Source organism: Pavona decussata, unplaced genomic scaffold, assembly GCF_977016875.1.
Source record: "Pavona decussata unplaced genomic scaffold, jaPavDecu1.1 SCAFFOLD_21, whole genome shotgun sequence".
Lineage (NCBI taxonomy): Eukaryota > Metazoa > Cnidaria > Anthozoa > Scleractinia > Agariciidae > Pavona > Pavona decussata.
Window position 1 is genome coordinate 4,630,004 of NW_028145444.1, and position 6,134 is coordinate 4,636,137.

Below are 6,134 nucleotides of genomic sequence, written 5' to 3' on the forward strand. Positions count from 1 at the left end.
AGGTGGTCGTATCTAGAGCTGGTCGCTTACGAGGGTGGTGGCAAGAAGAGCTCCGACTGTACCAACAAACGGATACACAGACAATAAGTCAGCAAACCTTGGCTTGTGACCTCAACGGTTAGAAAATTAATCGCAGGGGAAAAAAAACAGAAACAAAAACAAACAACAAGAAATTCTGATCTTTAATTTGATGTCAAGCAAAACTGCGAAATTATGTTAGTCGATAGTAACTTGCATGGACCGATCTATCTCAATGAAATTACAGTGCAAATTATGAAAACATTCGCCAATTTTTACTAAAAAGGTGTTCGTCAGGTTTAATAATAATAATAAAATCTTTATTTAGGCTGAATAAGCGACTAGCGAATCTGACAAATGAAACACTGGTATAAACTGGTGATCAAAGATTAAGGCATAAATAAAAAAATTGTATGAAACATACATAACAAGATAAAAGAGACTGGAATAACTAAGAAAGATAAAATATGAAAAACGCTATACACTACATTTGTGCAATATCAGGCAAGCACAATATCAAGTAATAAATATTATTAATTCTATTAGAAATCTAAGTGTTCGTTTAAAAGTTTTCAGGTCGTCATTACTGCGGACGTCTTTAGGGAGGTCGTCCCAGTCCTTCGCCGCAACTTACTTGAAAGTGTTTGGGGCACAGTGGTTTTAACTTTCAGCAGATGAAGTTCTTTGCTGTCTCAAACGGCCTTACCAAGGAGTTTGGATCTGAAATCAAAATATTCTTGAAGTTTTAATTACGTTTGTTCACAGTTTCAAAAAACAATTGCAGACGCATATAACATCGGCTTTTGTATATGATTAACAGTCCTGGTGTTTCTCTTATAAGTTGTGTCAAATGATCTGTTGCCAAGGTTATTCCGTCTTAAGCTTTATTTTGCAACCTTTCCGAAAATCAAAGTTCTTCTTCCTGTAAGATGCCCAAACGGTGAAACTGTAGTTCAAAATAGTTAAAATTGTCACTCTGCAGATATTTAATAAAATAGGTGGGATGAGGTTGGACGAAATTCAGTTTAAAAGTTTTAGTTTGGGAAAACTCTTGTAGAAACGAAAGATACATGATAATTCCACGACAACTATTGATCTACTTTTAAGAAACATTTCTGTTGCTGAGTTTCCACAGAGTATGTAGATGTCTCAAGTGGTCTTGAGGGCTTTCAGAGATATGGATGGCCTTTGTGCTGTAAATGACCAAATTAGGGTGTTTTGCTAACATTTCGCGGCTGGCCGCGATCCCAACCACGGGTCCTTCCGTTCAGGAGGATACGAGCTTTTCATTTTAACTCACGTTTGCCTTAAACCGCGGTCAAACTTAAAAAAATAAGAAACTTTCATTAAAGATAAGGTTAACACTTTGAGAGCATAAAGCTGACAAGTTTTTTGTGAGTCTGTGACTTTACTTAATTACTTTATGATCAGGAATAACTAAAAAACTTTCAGGAATCATTAGGTGAATCGGTTTTCCGGCTGTTGTGCATTCAAATAGTCTACACATTCTTCATACTTCACTTTAAAAAGACAAGACTTTTTTTTAAAGAATTTTTTAAAGAAAATCATAAAATCATTTAGTAAACTCAAAGACACAAAAAACTTATCAGTTCTGAGGTTTCAAAGTAAAACTTTAACGGACTTGTCTCAATTTTTACTGAAGTTTGACTGCTGTCAACGTTCACCTGGGCTTTTTTTGAATCCATTTGAATGAAGTCGCAATCAGTAAGCTCATGCATGTTTTACAATTAAGGAAAATGTAATTTGTTGGACATGGTAAGTTTTTTTAAAAGTTTAGGATCGTAACTTTACGCCAACAGGGCATTGATACTTTACGAGCTTGAAGCTTTCTGCTGATAGGAACAGCAGGTCTAACAAACAAAGATACTCGTATATACAAAGATATTTAGAAACGGAAACGGATATCGGCACAAGAGAAGGATGCTTGTAGAATGCATCAATATAGCTGAGGTAACGAAAATAACAAGGCAAATAATCTAAAACCCGCTGAAAGATATAACGAAAATACCTATTGTAAAGGAAATGCAAATGAAAATATCAGAGGGGTAATTTGGAGCATCTTTGAGTTTCTTCCATAGCGGCTGTTTTTGTCACATTTCAGTATGTTATTTGTGTCAGACATTTTCGGACTCCCGATCGCCTTTTCTATTTCAATTTCGTTTGCCGTTGTTGTTTTCGTTACACTGACATGTTTGTTATTTTGGAATGGTTTAGACCATTGTGATAGTTGACTTTGTGCTTCAGTCGGCAAATGTTTATGATTAACCTTGGTAGTCTTTTTACACTTGCACAGTTGTGGCTTTTGGGACTTCTCTTAGGGCTTCTCTCTGCCTTCCCGTAGGACATTTTTTCGTTATATTCGCTACATGTGTTTAACATCAGATTTATTTCATTGCGCATATGCCACACATTCACATTAAAACCCTAGCAGCATGTTTGTCTCATAAATCTAGTTTAATGGCCTCAGCTCCCACGAGTCTCCTGTAGCTCAATGGTAGAGCATCCGAACTAGTAATCGGAAGGTCTTAGGTTCGACTTCTGATAGGAGCACTCGGATTTTCTTTTTTCCGAGTTTGCCTGGGTCAGTCACTGAATATGCGCCATTCTCATGCACCATGTGTCATCATGGTGCTTTTGGACGCTTATGTTATATTTATGTTAGATTTATTGTATTCCTATTTGCATTTCCTTAATAAGATTTTTTTGCATTAGTTGTGCTTATTCCTGTTACAGTTCATCGAATTTGTAAAATACCTTTTCTCTGCCATCTCAATTTTGTAAGTGGATACTTTCAGAGGATAAATTTTTGTCGTTATATTCGTTCTGGATCGATGAGAACCAAGCTCAAGACTTTTCCAAATATACCCTCCTTCATTGAGGGCGACTTTGAAATATCAACTCCCCCAAAGACATAAGTAGACTACTTAAAGTTCATGGTGGTCAAGTCATGTAAGTTCTGCTGATTACCAGCACTTGACAAAATTTATTGACTCCTGGATATCACGCATAGTTGCGGTGATGGCATCCATTTGTCAAGGTTACATCTCAATATAGCTCAGTCTTCAGAGGATACGTTGGTCAACAATCTCACCTTAAACAACTTGAAAATCAGCTCAACCCATGAATAGCCAGCTGGTCTGCCTCCTGCCAGTTGGGACTTTGAACAATGCTATTTTCAATTTAACTTATTTCTTTGTGAAGTTTAATGCTCGGCCCCACTAGCACTTGTGCTATAAACATTGCTGAGAGTAAATAAAAGTTATTACTAACCTGGCCTTCAAACAAAGCACAAAACTTCTTATGGAGACTGAACGCAATAAAGTTGACAACGAAAACACGGAAACGTTTAGCGATAACAAGATCTTGTAGAACAAAAGGTATATTTGTTATGAAGTGCCAGGAATTCTAACAAATGGAGGTAGGGTTGGGGAGAAGAGGTACAAAAACGCCATATTTAATGTTACGCAAATGTGGTTGCCTTGACCAAAGTCGTAAGTATTAACATACAAAGTAAGTAACTGAATAATACTTTCATGGCTAACTTCTCGTAAAAAGTTTGAGTGAATTCTTCCGTTTTTTTCTTTGAACATTTTTTTTTACTATTTCACTATTTCAGTACCATTTAGTAAAATGGTGGCATCTGAAGAAAGCAATAACTGTGCGTATAATTTGTTGAGTAGAAGAATAAGACCGTTTAATTTCGCTTTTTTTTCTGTTTCCAAGCCCAGAAAAATACTAGAAACGTACATACGTGCATTTTCAAGTTTAAATTTGGTAGTTCTCTCTGAAGATTACAAAATTGAAGACAACCTGTTGGCGTTCAGTAGTTATAAAGGACGATTCCTTGAGGCGAACATGTGGTAATCTATTCCAAAAACACATTTAAAATACTTAGTGGAAAAATTCTTTTTGCTTCCTACTGGGTTAAGAACATCACGTGTTTTCCAAACAATAACAATCTAATTAAATTCTAAACACGTTTTACAAGTTGACCACATAGAAAACTTGAGCTTAAAACAGCCGGACGGAGACAATTACGATAAAGGGTTTGTGCTATTTCAGTCGCATCATAAACAAGGTTATTAGCCAGCGCACTTATGACTCAAGTCATTTAAAGGTTCTTATTGGCGAGGAAAAGTGATGTGTCCGTGACTGTCAAAAAAGGTAAGTAGCTTTTCCTTGTTTTTAGGACTCCAAGAAAAGTCGTCACTATGATATAATGATCACATGCACTCCACACTTTTCTTCTTTGACAGAGGCCCAAAGTCTCTAAAAGTCTTTGCACGATCCCTTTCATCCGTCGTCCTCACTGATAACAAGACCTCTGAACTCGACACGTCGGTAAAATGTTGTAGGTACATTTTGCTTTGCCAAGCTTTCACAACGATAAGGATTCAGTTTGACTTGAAGCCACTCTTGACTTCACACACTGAGTTTCAGTTGTAGTTTGATGGTTGCTCAGTTAAGTCATCAAGGCATAAAAAGACGCAGGGCAACTGTCTGACTGTGATTTTATAGGGTGATGACTCGACAAACTTCTAAGGGCGTCATTGAAATCTACATTCCGCCACGCTTAAATTGCGAACGACAAATTCGTGAGTAACCAGAACTACTCTGGAATATTTATTCTTCCAGATTCATCACTGCAGAACATTCACTGCTCTCAATTTTAAGGGTCTTAAATCATGAAAATACGTCAGTTAATCATGACCAAACAATTGAACAATAAACAGGTTATGAAATTATGTAATCTGGTCTAGCCTAGTTTTGAGATGGAGCGTAGCAATAAGCACGTAGCAGGCTTGCAGCTATAAGCACTAACCACGTATTTGAACTGTTTGTTTTTATGCCGTACACACCCTCCCTACACCTCTCCCATGCGTCGAGTACTCCCTTTAGTAGTATGATTTTACGTAATCGTCAAGCAGTTTGGTTACCACATACTGCTGCACGATTTCGGGCATGCGCTGTAAACAAAAGCTCACCAATCGAATAAACTTGCTTCACCAAGGCTCTGAAGGGGCTGTTCAAAGCTTTTGCTGTTTACCTAATAAAGAAGTAACGCGAAAACTTATTTTATGGCCTTTGTCAGCATATCGTCCCGTCAACCCGCCCCAGTTTAAATTAATGCTTTGCTATAACGTAATAATGTCTGACAGCGAAGTTCCGGAGTCGTTCTTGCGTGTTTCATAGCTGGCTGCGCTTTTGTGGTTTCCAACGATACCCCCAGGGCAACTACACAATGACATTTTTTCTGATATTGCCTTTCGTGGGAACATACTTTCTCTTTAAGAGCGCAAACGTTCGCAAATGAGTATTTAGTTTTCAAAGTAATGGAACTTAAACTACACCGCAGAAAATCACTGCTCGATCACTTTAAAAAAAATCTGGACTCTATTTTCGAAATTAGTTCCATGTAGACAGGAGCTGATGTTTTGCAGTTGGAGTAAAGACTGAGTTAAGAGCTTTGATTGATCCTTGAACAAAACACCTATGTTGAGCTAAAAACGAGCTTTCCAAAAATAGCTTGAAGTTTAGACTTCATTCTTGTGGCAAATGTTTATAAGCGACCTATCAACTATGCAAAGCATACCAATTAAATTGTGCAATAATTTTTGTGACCGTTGCAGTTACGTATAGTTGGTGCGAAATTGCCTGTTAATAAACCCTTTCAGTTTCGCACATTGAGTGCATTTTATAATGGCAATCCAGCTGAGTATAGTACTGAGAAGGATCGTGATAAGCATAATAAGGTTTTAAAAAGGACCGTTTTAATTTTGTCCGTAAGGTGGCTCGCACCGGTTTCCAGCGCATATAGCTTTCGCGGATCAATACTACCCGGCACCATTTATCAGTTGATACGACAAAAATGATATTAGAACAGCGTCAAATCAGTGGTTAAAAAGTTATAGTCGTTTTCTCGGCTCCATAGATTACCAAAGCAACAGTATAACGTTGGAACAACTCTAATAACACAAAAACGAGCTGGGTGACCCTCATTTTTTTCTTACGGAACCGTGATCAGCATGTTCAGATTCAACTTTTATCAAAGTTTAAAATTCGTTGGAAGGAGTTACCAAGCCGAGTTGAGGGGG

At 37.4% G+C, this 6,134-nt stretch overlaps 1 protein-coding gene across 2 annotated transcripts in view; it reads right to left on the minus strand.

Annotated features, from left to right (window-relative positions):
- The window catches only part of LOC146486351 (uncharacterized), a 46,614-nt gene that overhangs the window by 16,523 nt on the left and 23,957 nt on the right, over positions 1-6,134 (minus strand). The gene's annotated exons all lie outside the window — the stretch shown is intronic.